We start from the raw sequence: 22,131 nt of genomic DNA, 5'->3' as shown, positions 1-22,131 counted from the left end.
TGCACAATGTAACAAGCTCATGGAATTAGTTGTGAAGACTGGCGCTATATAGAAGTAATTTTCAATATATGTAGAATGATTTATTTAAAGAAATAACTATAAGTAAAAACAAACAGAAAGAGCGATTAAGAATTGTGTATTGAAATATTCTTATAATTTGTTAAAAAAGTTATTTAAAGCAGGGACTCGACATGAAAAACTGAGTTTAGATATCGAAACACGGGAACAAATTTGTGTCTTCCACGTTACTAAATAAAGTTTTATGCTATCACAAATTTGTAGAGTCCTATTGCTTAATCATAATTGAATATTACACAGATTTTTTTGGATTTACTTAGTTAAAGTATACGTAACCATTTTTTATTAACACTGGTCTTATATATTTTACACTTCAGCATTGAGCACTCTGCAAGTTGCATGTTGCAAGTTGGCTATATAAAATGTAGGTGAATAAAAATATCTGCATTGCTTAGAAATTAAGCAAGAAACTGGACATTGTTTGGTGTGTTCCACTACTAAAATACTCACATTTAAAGTTAACTTAAAACAAAACTCATATAATATAGAAATGCACATTGTCCTGTTTACGCCGACTATTATATTATTCCTATGTAGTTTTGTTCCGATAGAACAAACATGCTTTATGCCATATAATATTAAAGTGATTTCCAATTCTTTTGATTACGGTAGAGTAATATGTGCATACACATACATACTTACATGTCTACATGACGATGTTTGTTCCCATATTGTTTCCTCTGTGGTACTTCTTCCTGCTCATTAATGATACCGCCACCAGATACAAAGTGGTAATTTATTAGGATTTATAATTAAGTTCATGCAGCACAAACTACACAAAGAATCTACGAATCTGGTTCGTAATTAAAGTAATTAAAATTATTTCGCTAGAGACTTTATTTTAATAATTACGGCCAAAAGTTAATTATTTGTAAAATTATCATCGCAAATTGGCAAATCATTCTAATTATGATCACTTTTTGCATTAAGTTCGTTTCGTTTTGCTTTGCTTTGTTGTGATTGCTGTTCCCTTGCCGTATTCCGGTGCGGAAAACAAGCAATCCCAAAATATGTACGGTTGTGAATAATTTTGGAGAGCTGAAAACTTACAAGTTATTGTATATTGCGAATAGGGGAATCTCAATAAAATATATAAGAACCCAACTCCGCGTTAAATGCTGCTTCAATGTATACATGTTTGCTGAGACTTTCGTTCAGCTGGCAGTCAATCATTGAGTTGATTTAACTATTTAAGGCATAATTTTAAGCTTCTTCGCTAATAATCCATTTTAATTATGACCGAAAAGGCGTCTCAACAACTTCCGCTATAAGTAATGTTGTTTGTGTTGTTGGTGCGCTGATAGACGACCAAGAAAATATTTAAATGTTTACTCTTAAATACAGTATACGAAGTAGAACTACATATAGGTACAAAAACGACTTTCATCATGAATAGGTAATGTAGGCTCAGCAATACACTCTACGTTATTTGATTGCTTCTACTGCAAGATTTGCAACGTATTTGTTTATCCGATATAAACATTAATATTATTTAATTCTATATTATATAAAATTGAAAATTAATTGCTACAAATTCATATGTATATATGTGTATAATTACAAAAAATGATTACATAGAGGTAGATGTTTTGATACTCACATATATTCACCCGCATCCTGTGTACACCGGCAAATACACGATTCTTTTTAAATTTTTGTTCGTGCAATACACACTCATACACACGCATACACATAAATTACCTTTTGTATAATATTGTAGTCATTAAAACACTTCGCCGTACCTAGATAATTGGTCTCTTTTGAATGTATTTAAGGGATACTCACCAGGTATTTAACTCACACATCTCTTCCACACAACTTCGTGTCGCGCCAAAAATGAACGATAATTACTCTGAGATATTTTATAAAATGTGTTTGAGATTTAACCACACAAGAATACACTTACACACATATCTATATTAAAGAAACACAGAATCAACAGCCGAAAAAGTGAAAATCAAATCTCATTCTAAAATTACTAAAATTGCTCAAGAGACCAATTATGTATATTTTATAATTTTATATAATTACATTTTTTAAGCTAAACTGCTTTTAATTTATAAAAATTATATTAAAATATAATTACAGTTAAATTTAAGTAACATAAACTTAGACCTACATATGTATATTTTCTTTAAAATATGAACTTTTAGATTTACCATTCTGATCCACAACCCAAAATTAAATCATAAGTTAATTAACTATTTCAAGAGCATAATTTTATAATATAGAATGAATACAGATCCATTGCATTTTAAATGTGTATGTAGCTCTTGGGCTTTAAGTTATTACCATAATGAATTGAATTGAAGAAACACCCCCGTGCATAGACAAAATCAAAGCTTTAGAAATGTTGTTCTTCTATTTAATCTCCATGATCTGCTCTATTATCTCCTTTGAACCCTTGATTCATATACTGGTTCTTAACGTATTATAGCTACACACGCTTATATTGCCCGGCACTCTCAACTACCTACCAACCTTGTTAAAGCATTAGACAAATTTCAATTAGCAGCAATTGCCAAGCCACCAATTATGCATGTATATCACATACATCACATACATACATACACATATGTATATACATTTATCCATTGATCGTCATTATTATCACTGCTCATGCTTCCACACAATTTCCCTATGTGTGTTGTTAGAATAACTGTTACTATTACTGCTGCCTTCAACTGTTTATAATTGTTTATTTAATTAAAGCAAAACAAAATAAAAACAAAATCATAGCAGAATAAAAGCAAGTAATACAAAATTTCAAATTTCATTTATTCAGTCTCAGTCTCAGTCTCAGTCATTTCTTTTATTTTATTTTATTTATGTATAGCAATTACACCACAGCTCTGATTGACTGCTGGTAATTTTTGATTTCACTTAATTTTGTTGGTTTCTTCATGCTTTTCAGTACTTTGATTCGTTTTTTTTCGACTCAATTAAATATCCACATACATAAATATATGTACATTGGTAAATAAATACACAGACGCATATTTATTTCTTGGAGTAAATTAAAATTTATGCTTTTACATGTTTTAATTTGAATATTTTCAATAAAAGAGTGTGTGTGTGTTGAAATTATTTGGCACCTTTTGCCTCATTATCTCTTCATTATCATACATGCGTACGCATGCTATTTTCAATTTGAATGAGAATGTGCACAATTGAGCCCTCTTCGACAAAGAAACTGCGGACTCGCTCACAAAGTAGTTTAACGGAAACGATCTGAGGTTTGGTCACAGAAGTGGACTGGCCGCCTTTAGAATTTCAAACTTTTTCTAATAACATTTCCATATTTCACATGTTCGTTCTGTTAAACCGGTTTAACAGTTTTCTTACATACCAGCACTACGAACAATTGTCTGTAGTTCACATGTTCTCACCCATTCATTCAATGCACTCCGGACTTTGAAAATGCGTGTTCAATACGTGAACGCACTGTTAAGTTATGGACTCTTTTTTTCACATCATCGAATTAAGATTTCTCTCAATTACTTATTAGTATCCAAACAAGCATTTTGGTTTGAATAGTTAAACAGAAATAAAATTACATTTTATAAATTAATAAAACTTGTACTAAATTCCTGTACGACATATAAATCTTTTTCCGCAAATCTTTTATTTCCAATCCCAGTTTTAAATAAATGTAAGTCTCATAATTACTTCATAAATACTTTTTGGAAATTTATTTGCAACCTCATTTTTATCAAAGTTTTAGTTTAAAACGATCAAAATAAATTTTGTTACAATATCTTATGTAAGAATAAAATAAATACGAAAATATCTGTTCGTATAACAGATATATCTACCCGATCTAAATGTTTGTGTTAATGATAATTATGGAATATTAGCCGTATTTTTTTCTTTCAGAGTTGTAATAAAACAGCATTAAGTCTTTGAAACAAAGTGGCATCACTTTTAAAATGTGTCAATTGTTTTTTTTTTTGACACATGTATGCGTTTTTTGTTGTGTTGTGTACAATATGAAATATCAATATTAGGGTTATTTACGAGTTAGAGGAATGCGCGTTAACCGAGTAACATATTAAAAGTGCAAAGCAACAACAACAAAATACATGTCGAGTAATGCGTTGCAAGGTTACTACATTAGTCAAACCTTTGCTTTGATCAACATTTACGTTGCACTTTTACTATATTTTCAATGTTGCCATCTTTCTTATACATAAGAAAAAAGTTTACTCCGCAAATGTGTTCATACTAACTGTTTTGCATGGACAGCATTTAAAATTTGTTTTTGATTGATATTAAATGTTCGCACATTTATTTTAAAAATTAAAATTGAAATTTCACTCAGAGCGTATTTTCATGCAAGTTTTAATTTATTTAATAATTCATTAAGTGTCTTTAGATGTTCAAGAATGAACATAGCTTATTTTACTTTATTTATAACTTATATTTTAATTTATTCAAAACTAATTAAAAAATTATTTTAAAAATTAATATATAGCATAATGAAAGCTCTTAAATTATGCCAAATTTTAAACATGAAAAAATTTTTATGTTATATTAAATTTTATATTATATTAAGCCATTTGGCCTTAATAAAGGCGCTAACAGTATGTTCAATAATGAACACGTTTTATTTTTATACCAGATTATAATTTTATTAAAATATGTTCAATTCAATAATCATCAAAACGATGTGATTAAAACCACGGTGATTAGAATGAACTACCAACACATTCCTCATTAAATCGCTCAATATAGTATAAGATCAACTGGCTTACTTAGACCAACTGTTTTGAAATCGCTTAACTCAAATCAGCTCAAATCGTATGATTGCCAACACTGAAAATTCGTCTATTGTGAATGATTTTTGGAAGTACGTACAAAATTTCCAGTTAACTGTCAACAAATGATTTTTTTAATTATTCGTATTTCCTGTTGACATTGTTCGTAACAAACATATTATATTTTCTATTTATTATTTTACTGTTAAAAGGCATGAAAATTCACATATTTTTCACAATCATGTAGAAAAAAATATTCCCACCAATAATTTCAAATACTTATTTATTATATTCGAAATTTAACTTTAAATTTTATTACGTGTTTTACATACATATTTAAGCCTAACAAAATTTCCATCTTATCCAGAGTTGCCATCAAAAGTAGTGCTTATTTTGCGTGTACAATCGAAATCTGAAAATTTTTAGAACATTTTTGAAGCTTGCTTCACATGTTTTCTTTCATACATTAAGAGTATATTTTTGCAACTTTAAATGAAAAAAATATGTATATTATAAACCTATTTTAGCCAATTCGACAAATGTTTAAGTTTAATTTCCAAAAAGTAAAATTGTCCAATTGTATTAAACTCTTACTCTAGGTAGCTTATATGAGAACACACAGACATGATTAGATTACGTTGTTTCGTTAAGTTCAAGATTTTATATAGTTTATGTGGTCCATAGGTGCAAGCATTTCAATCAGTTCTTGATTATCGAATTTCTGTATTAAATTTAGGAATAATATGCATATGTCTCTTTCAATCAGCTTTATTGTATGCTGCTAGAATAGTCATAGCTCAACTGGATTAAATGAAAAAGTAAAATTGTCCAATTGTATTAAACTCTTACTCTAGGTAGCTTATATGAGAACACACAGACTTGATTAGATTACGTTGTTTCGTTAAGTTCAAGATTTTATATAGTTTATGTGGTCCATAGGTGCAAGCATTTCAATCAGTTCTTGATTATCGAATTTCTGTATTAAATTTAGGAATAATATGCATATGTCTCTTTCAATCAGCTTTATTGTATGCTGCTAGAATAGTCATAGCTCAACTGGATTAAATGAAAACTACAAGTATTCGTGCGCATTTGGTGGCCCGGAACAATAAGTAACACAACAAATATTTGATCAAAAAACTATCAAGTTGTGATCTACGGAAAGAAAACAACAACAACTGTAAATAGTTTTTTAAATTAGTGACGCACAAATCACAACATTTTTATATAGAATGCAGTAGAAGGATGCTTGTCTATGTTCACTCATATAGCGATAAAGCGATATTCGTTGTGTATACGCAGCACTAGATACACAAGTTCGAATAAATTAGACAAATTATTATTTGCTTTAAATTTCTAATTTGTAGGAAAATGCGTGTTAGGAAGGTAGCTTAGATTTTTGGTAAAATTGAAAGAGGTTGTTCTTACAACAGAGATTTTGTATTACTATAAATTACCAATAATACAATTTCCCATCTTTCTGGCAGTGACATGATTCCACACCCATAAAATGACATTTGTAGCAATAAACTGATCTAAATCACTTTTCATGACTTTATTTAAATTAAAGATCTTGACGTTAAAACCTTTTGTAGAAAATAGAATAAATAATAATTCGAAGGTGTCAGATCTGAAGAATATGATAACTACGGTTACAAAAATTTTTTTCAGCATTTCTAATTAAGAAATATGGTATGCAGTAGAAACATATAAAAATTATTCAAAAAAATGTATTATGTAAAAATCAGTAGCTCGAAACTATAAGCGAAAATTGTAAAAGTAATATAAGTACACTTTAAAGTGAAAAATCAAAAGTTAAAATAACTCAAAAATATCAATTGCAAAAAAGAACTGAACAAACAAAAAAAAAACAACATTAGACGAACGTACTCTTAAGTTGGATTGAATTCTCCAAAGCAAAAGGCCCAGCAAGAAATAAAAACAAAACAGCCAACAATCTTGAAACGATTTAAAACATCTAAATAGTCCTCGTCCATCTCTTATAATGGTGTCAAATATAGATAATTATAGAGAACTATTCATCAAAAGTTGGCTTACCAATTTAATGTTTTGATGACAGAACCTTAACGGAACTCCTTGAAGATAACAGGAATTCATTATGGATCACAAAGTGGGTTGTTGAATTTGTCATGGCAGATTTAAAATAAAATGAATCCGCCTATACCCAAATAACCTTATGGATTATTTTACTACATACATAATTTCCTAAAGGTGTACGGATATTAAAAATGCTACAGTGAAGATTTCTAACCATCATCCAACTTATTTAACTATTTGCAACTCCATTCTAAATAATGGATATTATTACCATTTCATTGTATGAAACATGAACACTGTTATTCTAACCTTATATAATTAAAAGTTGCGGTTTCATAGAAAAGCGTCTTGAGATCCATACTTTTTATCCTCTGTACAATACAAATCTATTTTCCATTGGTCAAAATTCGAAGAAATCAACTACAACATCCCAATTTGCAATTTTTATTTTTTGCTATAGTATCTGTTTTTTCATAAAGATAGTTTTTATAATAATGTTTATAAATAATTATAATACTAAATTTAATTAACTATAAAAATCGACGTAACACTAGTGTTTTAGAGTCATTTATAAAATATATTAATATTATCATAAATATATAATCACTTGCCATTTTAAAAATTATAATAATTATAAATAATTATATGGTCCATGTTTGGGAATATATATATTTTAATTTTATACATTTGATCTTCATTTCATACTTTGTCACAGGCTACAGCTACATTAAGAAAGATTCCAAATAGAAGTCTTTTATGGTATAACGCGAATTGGTTTCTCTATATATATGTATGTCAGAACCTCAACTGCTATCGGGAGGAGCTTCACTTGCTATTATTAATGTTTGTAGTTGAATAAATAGGTGACCACTCACTCAGTACACGTTGAATTTACAAAATAACTAATAATAACTTAAATAATGCCTCTACGAACAGAATAGTATTGAAATTTAACAATTAAAAATAAAAATATAATAAATTAATTTATTCAATTATTTTACAGCTGGTTTATAATTTCGTTCTAATATAAACACAGCAAGTAAAATTGTTAATAAAAACTTTTATAACAAAAATAACAAAACTCCAGAAAAATATGCGAACATCAAAAGTCAAGTACGGCTTTGGATCAGTTGGTTAAGGTGCGCTGATTCTGAGCTTCACATTTGGCAGGACCCAAGTTCGAATCCTGGTACTTGCAGTCTCAAAAATAATTATTTACAAATAATTAAATACAAGAATTATTTCCAAGACCACTGATGATGGGTATTTGCGAATACTCGAAACAGCTGTATGGTCAGCCAAAAATTCAATTAATTAAAATAACATAAAAAATAAAATTTTTGTTGTTGTAGTTCACTACTGTTCGAAAACGCCTCTTTATAAAATAACTTATAAAATAACTTATAAAATAACTTTTATTTATATAACTTATATATACTTACAAAATAACTTAACTAAACCTTAAATAAAAAACAAAAAAAAACTATAACTGGAAATAAAATTAAAACATATACTACATAATGCTAAATTGTCAGGTTTTCATGATTTTGCGATAATGATAAATGCGATTCTTCACGTCCGTAGTGTAGATCTACATTGAGACCTATGGGGTAAATTCGCCATAAATTCGTCATAAAACCATTAGTTGTAGTTCCCGCAACAAGACTAACGTAACGTATAAATGAAGAAGTTCTAGAATTGGTCAACAGTGCTAATTCAGCATACAAACTAAAACGTAAAACGTTTGTATGGATATTCCTCCATGGATCTTTTTTTTCATTCTGAAACATTACTAACTTGAATGCTTATAGGAAGGCCATCATCTAATCACTGAGAATATAATTAACATTTTGTAATTCAAAATCTCAACGGGTTAGAAATGAACTAACTACATTCATTTGTATGAATTGCAGAACTGCCAGTCAAAGATTATTTGTATCCTACTATAGTATATGTTTCCAACAACATAAATATATGTATGTGATTATGATTTTTATAAAAACTGAAGAATAATTATGAATTATATTGTATATATAGAATACGTTTTCGCACAAACGCTTTTTTTAATTAAGCTCATTAACAATTATTGTTCTGCTTTCGTGACAATTTTGTTTTATTTTCTTTAACTTGGTACCTTTTTTTCTTTGTTTGGTTTGGTTAAATTACTACCTAAACATATTTTTCTGCTTTTAAAAATTTTTGTGTCATCGTGGGTGAATTTCAGGCATTCAAATAATTGAAATAAAGTGCAAAAATATATAAAAATTATATGATTTTATAAAAACGAATACATAACCATTATAAAAGCATGAGAGTCCTGAGAAATGAGTATTGAGCTTGTATCGTTTCTATTTTGAAAAAATAAAAGGAAACTCCAAATATACAACTGAAGGAACTGACAACAGGTGTGACAAAGTATAAGTGAGTAGGAAACATGCCATATATTCTAACTTGCGAGCTCGAAAGAAGCACCGGGAAAAAAAATTAATATCTTGTACAGCATTAACGGCGCAAATTCCTCAAACACAATATTTGTTCTCCAAACACAACACGAAAATAAGCATATGAACTTCATCGATAACCCAACCTTCGAAGATATAGTATGAATTTAAGAAATGTCTAAAAATAAAACTTTATATAATCACATTGAAAAATGAATACCTACATGTATGTGCAACACCGGAATTACTATATTGCAAGATCACACAATGCTGGGAGAGGATGTGTGCCTTTAACGTAGATATAATCGTTTTTGTTTTTCATTGATCCTCAAAGAAGTTTTCGTTTTCCGAATTTGAATGTATTTCAATATTTTCGCCAAATTGACTGAAAGAACTAGGTTCTTCAAATATTTGACTCTAAGCTTGTTGGTTTCTTACTTTAATTACCAAATTAAAAAAAATACTCGACATCTAGAAGCAACTAGTATATATAGTAGAAATGGCGATTAATAATTTTAAAGCCCAATTTCTCCACAATTGTGCTTTATCGTCATATAGAGTAGTGGAAAAATGTGCAAAGATCCGCAACGATATGTGCGTTACAAATTCCGTTTATACAATACTTAGTCTGTGTTACTTTGAAACGTTATACTTAAATCCGTATAACACAATTTACGTCAACATTTTATTTAATTAAATAAAAGTTCTTAAAGTTTTTTATGAATATTAAATATTACTGTTACATTTAAGTCATTACTACCATGTTAAATTAGTCGTACAGGAATCAAATGATCAATAATGATGAAACAATAGTATTTAAATTTGAAAAAACCACTATTTATAATGGTTAAGTATATTTAAATAGCTGCAGTTTATGCGTTAGGTCTAAAAACAGCACCATCGAATAAATTAATCCGTATAATGCGTTGTCTTAAACACAATTGAATTAATTCGAATTGCTGCTGTTAATATTTGTCTTGCAAATCAAAGCAATTACGATTAAACATACTGAGCAAAACTTTTCTATTTTCCGTGAACTGATTTTCACGTAAGGTCCAAATTTGATATACAAAAGTGGAAAACTAAAATGTTTATCTAACCAAAATACGTATTTGGACCGTTACATTATATGACAGCTACATACAATTTTGTGTATTCTTCTATATGAGTATAAGTATATCAGCACCTACTATCTTTATTAAAGACGAAAAAATTTCATATCCGATTACTCAGTTTATAGTTTCATTCCCGAAATGTATGTGTGCAAAGTATCAATCGAATAGCTCGAAAACGGAGAGACAAGTTAAAACATTCGAAAATTATTAACAAAAGTCCACTCGAGCGCCATTCTTGTAGTGTCACTGATTGGTCTACGCAGTATATAGCCCATCCCGTCCCACTTGCGTTTTATTATTTTAATCTTGATTGGTGTTTGATTAGTGGTGGATCATAGCCTTTCATTCGATAGCGAATTTAGCTAGAACACTTTAACGATTTTCCGTAAGGAGTGATTAATAAAATTTGTAGCGCGTTGATGTCATTTGAAGCTGCATTCTATGATTGAGTTCCATATAGAAGGGTGGACTTAATGTTTGAAATGAATATTTGAATTTAAGTTTAACACGATATCTGGGATGATCGCCATACTTTATTTAAGCGACCAAAAGCCTGTTTTGCCGGTCCTGATGTCAGCGCTGGATCCGCCGTTCTTTAATATTATGCTTCCAAGATAGCAGAATGATTCTACATAACTTTCGTTTTGGTGACAATAAATTAAAGGCCCGTCCTGTATGATGTGGCCACTAATCGATCTGATTTGTGACTTATATCATTGTAACTGTGCGCCATAAGGCACATAGTCTAGGTCATTTAAACTGTTTTGAATACCCCACGTTATTCCGCCACCTTAACTCATTGCTTCTTCCATAACCATGTCGAGGATAATAGTGAAAAGCAGCGGAGACATCACGCAGCCCTGGCGGACCCCGATTTTAATAGGAATTTCAATGCTTATCTACTTTTTGTGTATTATACGCCATCCTAGTATAAGACTTTTATGAGCCTTACAGTTTTCTAAGGCACGCCTTTGTGTGCTAATGCGTTCCATATCATGGTATGACATAGGTATCGAAAGCCTTTTCAAAGTTTATAAATATTAGATATAAAGAAGAGCACCTTTCCACTGACTGTTCAACCATTACCCTCAAACTGTTTATGTCGTCAACGGGTTCTGTTGACACCCTGCTTGTTCTCTTCGAAACGTTGGTGTAAGTGCCGTCTCAACTCTGTTGGTGATGCAATGCGCATTGATTTTGTTGATCGTGTTAAGCGGGATGACCCCATTCCAGTTATTTCTCTCTGTTAAGTCGCGCTTTAGTGCGGATCTTCTTCTTCTTTATTTGCCAATTTGATTTCGAATATTGTTGATCATATAACATATCATAATACTATATTGATTAATTATAACATAATAACATAACATAATATTATATTGTTGGATTAGCTTTTAATAAACACAATTACAAATTTTTAACTATTTCTGCGTATTGCTCTCTGCATCTAGCTATATATATAAGGCTTCCTCTCGTTTATAAGACCTCTCGTATTTGGGTTCATTGACGAATGTTTCGTAGCCATGAAAATGGTTTTCTACCAATACCGCGTTTACCTTCGATTTTTCCTTGAATAATCATTTGGAGTAGCTCATATTTTGAATTTCGCATAATATATCCTAGGTAAGCTGTTTTTCTTCTTTTTAGAATTGTTAGCAATTCGCGATCACATCTCATTCTTCGGAAGACTTAATTATTTGAAACATGATCTGTCCATGGATTTTAAGAATTCTCCGATAAGTCCATAACTCAAATGCTTCGAGTTTGTTAACGTCAGCAATTTTCAGAGTCCAGGTTTTCATGGCGTATAGAAGTATAGACCAGACATAGCATTTCACAAAACGGATTTCAGTTTTAATATTGAGATCATGACTATTAAGCACTTTTTGTATCTAAGAAGAGTATTTCGTGCTATTTCTATTCGGCATTTCATCTCTTTGGAATAACTCCAATTTTCATTTACATAGCATCCAAGATATTTAAAATGTTGTACTCTTTCTATACCAATATTATTAATCATTAAAATTGTGTTGCTGTATATATTTTTTCGGCTTACAATCATATATTTTGTTTAATTTATGTTTATTCTTAGTCCATATTGTTCGCTAGTGGTGTTAACCCTGTTTACTAGCTCTTGTAGGCCACTTAAACTGTTGGCAATAAGAACGGTGTCATCCGCGTATCTGATGTTATTAATGAAAACGCCGTTTACCTTCACACCTTGTTGAATATCGCTAATGGATTCTTCAAATATTTTTTCTGAGTACACTTTGAATAACAGTGGCGACAATATGCAACCCTGTCTAACGCCTCGTGAAATGGATATGCCTTCTGTTATATCACCATCGATGTTTACATGCGCAGTTTGTTGCCAGTACAAATTTTTAACGCATCGGATTTCCTTGTCATCAATATCGATATTTTGAAGAATTTCTTTAAGTTTATCGTGTTTCACGTTGTCAAACGCTTTCTCGTAATCGATAAAACAGAGAAAAACGTCTTTGTGGACATGTTTACAGTTTTGAATTACAACTTGAAAACATAATAGTGCTTCCCGAGTTCCAAGTCCTTCTTTAAAATCAAATTGCGATTTTCCTATTACTTCTTCGGATTTATAGTATATTCTGCCGTGTATAATTTTTAGAAATATCTTTGGGGCATGTCACATAAGGCTGATAAGTCTGTATTCACTACAGTTTTTTGCATTTTTCTTCTTAGGCAGTGTTATAAAGGTAGATTTTACCCAGTCGTTGGGATATTGTCCAGTATCGTATACATGATTAAGCAATTTTACTAAAAGATTAGTATTTTCTTCATCAATTAATTTCAAAATTTCAGATGGAATCTCGTCTGGGCCAGTTGCCTCATTGTTTTTCATCGATTGTATAGCTTTCTTAATTTCGTCTTTAGTTATATACATTCCAGTTGTCATACTTGTAAAATAAATATCATTATTTAGTCTACTGTTATCAGAAAAAACGTTTTCAATATATGTTTTCCAAATTCGTTTCTTTTCATTTATGTCAAAAATTATTTCGTTGTCATCACTAATGAGAAATGAAGGAGAGTTTTTTCGGTAAATTCCCTCAGTCTGTTTCAGTTTTTTTGTGGAGATTAAAGTCATCATGTAGTGATTGTAATCGTTCAATTTCTTGGCATTCATTATTTACCCAAACTGTTTCTGCTATACGGATTTACTTCTAATGTTTCTGTTTAATTGCCAATATAGATCTTGTTGTGTATTTTTATACTAACGACGTTCATTTATCAATTTCACTATATATTCGGTCATCCAATAATTTTTTATTTCTTTCCTATATGATCCAAGAGTTTTTTTCGATGAAGATATAATCGTTGTCTTGAGTTGTTCCCATATATTATTTGGGTTTCTAAAATCAATACTACTAATGCAATGATTTATTTTATTTTTTAATGAACATTTTATGTCATCATTTATTAGTTTTTCTAAGTTGAGTTTAAGGCTTGGTTTCTTTTTGCGAAACCATTTGTAAATTTTCGCCATTAGAAGATTATGATCAGATGGTACATCTGCCCCCGGGTAAGTTGTAACTTTCATAACTGAAGAGCAAAATGGATCATTTATTAGGATGAAGTCTATTTGATTTCTGATAATGTTATCAGGAGTGTTCGATGGAGATTTCCAAGTATATAGCCTACGAGGAGGTAGATTGAACAAAGTATTTGAAATCTTTAATTTATATTCTTGACAGAATTATATTAGTCGATCTTCTCTATCATTTCTTTCACCTGGTCCATACTAGGTGAACTTCCATACCAACTCTTTGAACTTCTCCTCTTCCAACCTTTGCATTAAAGTCTCCTTGAAAAATGTTTATTTCATGTGATTTGGTCAGTCGCATAAGTTCACTTAATTCAGCATAAAAAGATTCTATTTCGTCGTCACTTTTGTCCGCAGTTGGCGCATATACTTGAATAATATTTATATTAAGTGGTTTGGCATTCATTTTCACCATCATAGTCCTATCAGATTTGGGAATGAATCCAGTGACACATTTTGCAATAACCTTTTTCATTAGTATGCCTATTCCATTACGATTATGTTTATTTTGGTCGGGCCACCATGTTTCGCTTACGCCGAGTATATCAATATTGTGTTTCTTCATTTCTAAAATCGTGTTAGCTAATTTTCCTGCTATATACAAGCTTCTAGTATTCCATGTTCCAATGTTTAAAGTTTGTTTAGTTTTACATCCGGGGATTCTTAGCACCCTCGTATTGCCGGAGACTAAGGGCCTTGATTGTGGTTGTACTTCCATTGTTAGGGTGTATTGTTTTACGTCAATACACATTTATATAGCGGGCCAAGTACATGTGCTTTCAGCCGTACCTCTGGTATCAGACGCTGAAACGTTGTGGATTACTTTTGGCTTCGATATTCACTGTCGACCTTACCGGCTTGGGAGGCTCTACCAGTAGCTACACTACCGCCGGCATCGCTCTCTAGATCATCATATCTGCTAAGCTCCTTCATCGCGTCAAGATAGCAATCCTCGAAGGAGTTAGTGCGGATCGATCTTCAGTAATTCTAACTAAATCAACTGGACCGGGTGCCATACCATACTTTAGTGTTTTACAACTTCCGAGATGTTAGGACAGGAGGTGCAGTTGTTGTTATTCACAAGATGAGTGTGACACTCGTTGGCTAGTATGTTGTTATAAAATTGAGCCCACAGCTCCAGTTGTTTGTTTTGATCTGAAAATAATATGCCATTATCATATTGCCGATTTAAGAAGGAATACTGGTGTTGTAGAGCTATTTTAGAACCTTGCCTTCTTGAGTTATTTAATTTGAATTTTTTGGCTCTTCGGCTTTCACGTTTTGTTGATATTCATTACTTATGATCGGCATCAGTGCCGTTTGATCCTTAGCGGCATCAGTGAAGATTTTTTTAATAACTTACCGTTCTGTACGCTTTGTGGAAGTAGTTGAATTCAATGATTCTTTTAACTGGTCGATATAGGCAGTCTTGACGTTATGATTTTAAATATTTTGAATGTTAATTTTAGCTTTATTGTCATTTATTACAGTAATTTTTAGTCTTATGTCAGCAGTAACTAGGTGGTGGCCGCTAAATACATTTGCGCCTCTATGATTTCGTACATATAGCAAAGACCATCGTCATATCTTGGAGATGGTTATGTGGTCAATTTGGTTTTCAGTTTCGTGGACTGGCAATACCCATGTAATTTTATGAATGCGTTTATGCGGAAAAATTGTCCAGCCTATGACTAAATTACTTGTCGCGCACATTCCGGTTAATAGCGTTCCATTTTCTGATTTTCTGCCCATACCGTACTTGCCCATACAGTTTTCTTGACCTGCGTTGTCATTTCCAACTTGTGCGTTAAAGTCGCTCATAGCAATTAATATGTCGCCTGGCTTCGTATATGAAATAGCTCTATTCTACCACTTCTACCACTTGAAAACGAGAAAGACATCCGCTATCCACCACCTGCGACGCGTCATCTAGGGGTAACAACTTCCCCCTTGGAAAAAATATACTTTTATAAGAAAATTGAATATTGGCATCTTTTATAGCAACTAAATAAGAATTCAAAATTATATAAGCATAATTTGCTCACGGTTCGAATTAGTTCATTCTTGATGAATTCGGAATGATATAGTATTTCAAACCTGATCGCATACATCAAGACATTGAGAAAATTGATGAACGAAGAATACCTGACTATGGGGTATGGCCCTACTCACCCGTCTATATGACGTTTCAGAATTATTATCAGAGTTCAATACCTCTGATAATAATTGATTTTCAAAGCCAATGACATCATCTACACAAAACGGCTTGAGTTTTTGTGAATTTATCTTAAATATATGCATATTGAGAAAAAGACTGAAGCCCGGGATCAACTTGGCATTAATTGAACTTCAATAAATTTTCCAGATCTTTTAAAAGAGGATTAAGTGACGGATAGTAGATCTAACTGCTATTAACTATTAGTGGTGTTCACACCTACACTTTTCACAGTTTTAATATCTTAACGAAGAAAACTTGCCTAGGAGTGCGATTAAAACTGTTGTTGGAATAAAATGTGTTTCGTTTATCAAACAAGCGCTATGAAACGCGAGGCTGTATTTAAAATTCTCTAAGATTTTACAATTTGTTAGCATCTGCATTTGGGATTTTATTATTTCATACACAAACCAAATATGTATTATGTTTGAACAACGAAAATGTGTCTCAAAAATGTGAACATGTTTCATGCATCGGTTAAAACAGCACTCAACTACTATTATTAGACTATATTATATCAAGTTTTTTGTATAATTCAGAGAATTCTTGTTCTTTAGATTTGGTTTTTCATAGTTTCAAGGTTTAGGCCGACTAGTAATGTCATCAAATTAGAATTGCCAGTGGATATGTTTGTAAGGATATGTAGTTCCTTCTTGTGTTTTTGTGAAGATATGTGCGTCATCTATTTTACTATATTTTATTTTTTTTTTCAAAAGTTTCATGAATTATACTATATTCGTAAATGCTATTTTAATGCAGAATACTACATTTAGTATCATAAACATGCTTTATTGGAGTATTCTATTAAGCAGCTAAATAAGATTTTGCATTTATTGTTGTCTAATAAAGCTACTGCGAGAACATAGAGAAAGTGTCACTATCGGCTCACTAACAACTGACTTATCCTTAACCCAGTTCACTATCGTTACGTATCTTAAAGTTAAATAAATCCGAACAACCTACGACACAAATTAATTCGAGCTTTTTTGATCAAAAACTAAATGTTGGTCGTAGACTCTTTGGCAATTTGGTATTTGTCGCTTTAAGGAACATTATCTATTTAATAACTAATTCATACAACTTAGACTGCCATTGTTTGGAGCAAACATGTTGTATACATTTATTATATGCTAATTGTTAGTTCACCCCACATCGTTAAAACAGTTGTTTGCAGACCCAGTTACCTACACCACCATGCAAAGTATTACTTGCCTTCTTTCAAGGGTGTAACACATTCAAAGTTGGGTGTTGCTGTGCTCAGCTCCGTTCAAAAACTCGAATTGAAATGATGGGTGTAAAATTGAAACTTAGAACTATGCCAGATATCGGCACAGAAATCAGATGATCTTTGTTGATGAAAGGATCAATCGTATTCTTTCTTTTATGTCTTAATTTCAGTGGTATTTGGGAGTTTATTTTTCCACCTTTCTTCCCGTTCTGTTTTTATATACATTTGTTATCTTTGTACTTGATTTTTCTTTTTGATGACAATAGTGTTGCATTTTATTTTGGCGGCGTTGATTTAGACATAAGACCCGTTTTTTTTTTAATTCTTTAGGAGACTAATTTCTACTGCGTATCTGGTTCATATTATTTTGTCGTCCATTAGCCTTTTTCACTCTACTGTCGATGTCCTTTGGCGTGCCACCATCGTTGTTGACTATACTCCCCAGGTATTCGAGTTCCTGCACGTGTTCAATGTTATAATCGTACAGAAGGATGGGCGATTGATTGCTTGCTTTCGTTCTCATTGTTTTTGTCTTTGAGTTTGCTAACAATACTACATCGTCTGCATATTCAAAATGACCATGCTTTTGATTCAGCTTCCAAGCGATGCCGATTAGGTTTTCTTCTACAGCTTCGAGAACAAAGTCTAGGACTGTGATAAACAGTAACGGTGAGAGGTCGCAGCCCTGTATACTCCATTGTTGCAATTAAAGCTGTTGCTAAGAGTACCCTCATGTAAATCTCTACTCGTGGCCCCTTCGTAGCTCTTTCTGGGAATGTTAACGATCTTATTAGGAATACCTTTAGGGTTTAACGCTAACTTCTCTTAAGCGCGTCGAACGCCTTTTCAAAATCAATAAATGTTAGATACAAGGTTGTATTTCATTCTTAGGCTTGTTCAATAAGTATACTAATGGTGTTAATTTGGTTGATGCACGAGTGCCCTAGGCGGAAAACTGCTTGAGTTTTACAAATAAGTTCGTTTAATGTTACGGCGATTCTTTCTAAAATTATTTTGTTAAAAATTTGGAAAACTGCTGGTATTAAAGAAATACCAATTGCTGCATTTCTTTCTGTCACTTTTTTTCGGCAGTTTGACGATGATAGACTCCTTCCATTCGAGAGGGAATGACTCTTATTCCCAGATTTTCTCAAACAAGGGGAGCAAAAGTTTCGACATAACGTTGGGGTCTACATTAAAACACTCAATCGGTAAACAATCATTACCAGGTGCTTTACCACTTTGATATCTAATAATTACACGTCTTATTTCGTTTTCGCTAGGTGCTCTTGTATCTATTTGTCTATTAGGATTCAGATGTCTTCGTATTGTGAGCTTGTCACTTTCGTTGTGTATGATATTCAGGGTTTTCTCAAAATGTCATTTCCATACCTCTGCCTGCTCGTTCTTAGCAAACAGCAGTTGTCCATTTTCGTTTTCAATTGGATTGCGGCTTTGGAAAGATTTTCCACCTAGTTGTGTAGTTAACTTAAACAGCTCCTTCATGTCGCCCTTTTCTGATGCTACTTGCGCTTTCTTGCTTAGTTTCACATAATAGTTCCTCTAGTCGCTTTTGACTGTTTCCTTAATCTGCCTACTAATACTTCTGTACGTTGTGGTGTATTCGGCTTTTTTAAGCGGGTCCACCTTGCTTAAATTTTCGTTTTAACGCTCCTTCTTTGTGCGATGAGCTCCCATAAGCTTGCCGACAACCATTTCTTTTGCTCGTTTTTAATATGAAACTACGTTTCCTCAATAGACGCATGTTCCACCACACTGACGTTATTAATACGTACGATCATTTCGTTCTTTACCGTTCCAGCATTAAGCTTTGTGGTGTTACACGTGCGCCGTGTTTGCTGCGGGTGTTCATAACTATGTTTAGGTATATTAAATTTCAGTTCGACCACCACTAAATAGTGGTCACTATCGATATCACCGGTTCTCTTGTTTCTGACATCACATAGAACTTTACTCCATCGTTTTGAAATGCAGATATGATCTATTTGACTTTCGAAGTTGCAGCGGGAGACTTCCAAGTGACCTTGTAACACGTTTTATGAGGAAATATTGATCCTCCAACCCTGAGATCACAATTCATAGAAAGCTCCAAAAATAGCTCCCCATTCTCGTTACATGTTCCAATGCCATGGGAACTCATTACAGTTCGATATTCTGAGTTATTTCCGCCAGGAATGGGGAATGATATCGTAAAAATAGTGTTTTATTTTTAGTTTGCTTTTTGCTCCATATAAAAAGAAATTTATAGTTTTTATCGATTTGCTTTAGTATTAGGTGTAGTAAGAAATCTACTATTTTTTCAATAGATAGCTTTAGTTATCTGTATCCCGCGATGTATAAGTTCGATCGGTTTATTCTAAATGGCATTAGAAATATGAGATTTCGTTCTAAAACAACTTTAACAATTTAGTAATTGGTTGGCTCAGTTTTTTTTTTTTGTTTGGGCGAGTATCAATAATGGACACTAGCAAAAAGAAAACACACAGTTTATCGTTGATAAAGGCGAAAAAGCAAGCCAGGCTGCTGAAAATGTAAATAGTGTTTATGGTCTTGATATTATAACAGCTGATCATGCACAATTTTTGGTTCGTCGATTCAGTTCCGATGAATACGATGGCACCACGTAATGGCATGTCATTTGTCGAAAATGTCGATAAAATCATGGAAATTGTACGACCGATCCGATCCGATCCGATCGACATGTAAGCACTGATTTTTCTGGTGAAAAATATGCTTCAAGAGTGGCTTGTAAAAATCGACTGCCAAAACTTTTTGCTAATAGGGACGACGACTTCTATAAGAGAGGTATGATGAAATTACCTTCAAAATGGCAACAAGTTATCGAACACAACGGGGCACATTTGACCTAAATAGGATCATTCTAACTATGGTAAATAAGTCCTCAATTTCATGCAAATATAATGGCTTTCTTTTTACTACATCCGTTTCTAAAAATTATTGTAGTTGCATAGATTACGTCAAAATTCGACTGAATCTTCCTTGAGTGTGTCATTTTCCAAATGCAAAGCAAAATCTATGGAACACAGTCGATAAAGTAGCATCTCATATTGTAATTAGACCGATTTTGTGTTGCAGTTGATGCCAAAATAATCTTTCTGTTTCAGTTTTGCTATGAATAATATTTATATTTCAAGGTTCAATATCGCTTTTCGCTAGACCAGCTTTTTTTCATTTTGAAAATGTGTTTAATTTTTTTGAAGTCGTACTTAATCAATATATGGTACATTTTTTTCCCATTATATATATTTACCAAAACTTACACTTGCTAAACAATTGACCACATTGAATACAAAATAAGGATTTACGAGCAAAATAAAAATATTTTAAACATATTTTCAAATTTACTTGATGCAATAATGACGAACTTATTTTGAACTACCATATATTCCACATAGTTCGGCCACAAAGAATTTCTAATGTTGTAAATAAAGAATATTTAATATTGTTGTCAATAATTGATATTTCTAACTAAGTTCTCTTTTGCATTTTCAGATAAAACATGTTGGCCTGTAAATACTGCAAATAAATGGTTTGGTAAGTGTACAAATAATTATATAGAAGTGTAGTGCATTTGAGGTCATCAGTTCGTTTTCATAAAAAAACGAGATTGGTGATTTTATACAATTGCTAGATGGATTAAGTTCTGTTTTGATCATCTCTTTTAATTAATGTTGCTTTGCATAGATAGATAAACCTGGAGAAACAAGTTGAGAACTTAACGTAAAGAGAGAGTAAATGTAATTCATTGTTTTTAGGAAGCGTAACAAGCCTTCACCCATGTATTATAAGGACATATAAGGGCCATGTTATGTAGAGTGTCATGGGCTCGTCATAAGAAAAATTGTTGTTGTTTTCAATACAAATTATAAAATTGAGAGTGAGAGAAAAAACAATATGTTAGTTCAAATGCGGTTCTGAAAACCGAAGCATATTCGTTAAATCCCAAAAGAGACGATTTTGACAAGTTCGTCTTTTTGACACTTTACATAACATAGCTCTAAGAGGCGGTTAATTCTACGTTACAATTACGTCCAATTTTTTTGTAAAAAGTAAGATAAAAAATATAAAGTAATTATATTTTTGCTTTGTTTGTTTTTTAAAATTTTATTTTGTCTCTCGTTAATAATTTGGAGTGCATCTCATCGCACTTTACTTATCTGTAAGAAGAAGAGCGATTACGCAGCTTATTTTGGTGTCACATAGACTTATTAGTTCTTCTTATTATTTTCTACCCTCAACGAATAGCGTTTTAATCTAGTTTTAATTACACTTTTATTACTATTCACATGTGTATAGAGCAGAAGTTCACAGAAGTACCTCAATAATACTTGGGAGTGATCTGAGGTAAGTAAGTAAACCGCTTCCACTGTTATTAGATTCTAATCACATTATTTGGTTACAACCCTCTCATTTTGTTCATATTTCATGGTCAAAACGTTCAAACAGCAGAACTAAGAATTTTTTTTCGGCTTCACAAAGGCATTTTCCTTTTGCATTTGTTAATATCGAACCCAATATATTCTTTCTGCAGCAATGAAACTTTTGCACTTATTAATAATGACCTACATATATCCATCAACTTCAACAACTGATGCCTGTTGTTTGTTCTTCTCGATTCAC

At 31.8% G+C, this 22,131-nt stretch overlaps 1 protein-coding gene across 3 annotated transcripts in view; it reads left to right on the top strand.

The window, feature by feature from the left end:
• LOC119675082 (zinc finger protein 2) overlaps positions 1–22,131 on the top strand; it is a 92,093-nt gene that overhangs the window by 10,864 nt on the left and 59,098 nt on the right. For all 3 annotated transcript variants that reach the window (XM_038086269.1, XM_038086268.1, XM_038086270.1), the window contains exon 2: positions 21,004–21,045. The gene's annotated coding sequence lies outside the window, so the exon portion shown is untranslated. The remainder of the gene's footprint in view (positions 1–21,003; positions 21,046–22,131) is intronic.

The sequence above is a fragment of the Teleopsis dalmanni genome, chromosome 2, assembly GCF_002237135.1.
Source record: "Teleopsis dalmanni isolate 2A chromosome 2, ASM223713v2, whole genome shotgun sequence".
Lineage (NCBI taxonomy): Eukaryota > Metazoa > Arthropoda > Insecta > Diptera > Diopsidae > Teleopsis > Teleopsis dalmanni.
Note: the sequence above shows the minus strand (reverse complement) of the source record. Positions and strands in the feature narration are given on the sequence as shown.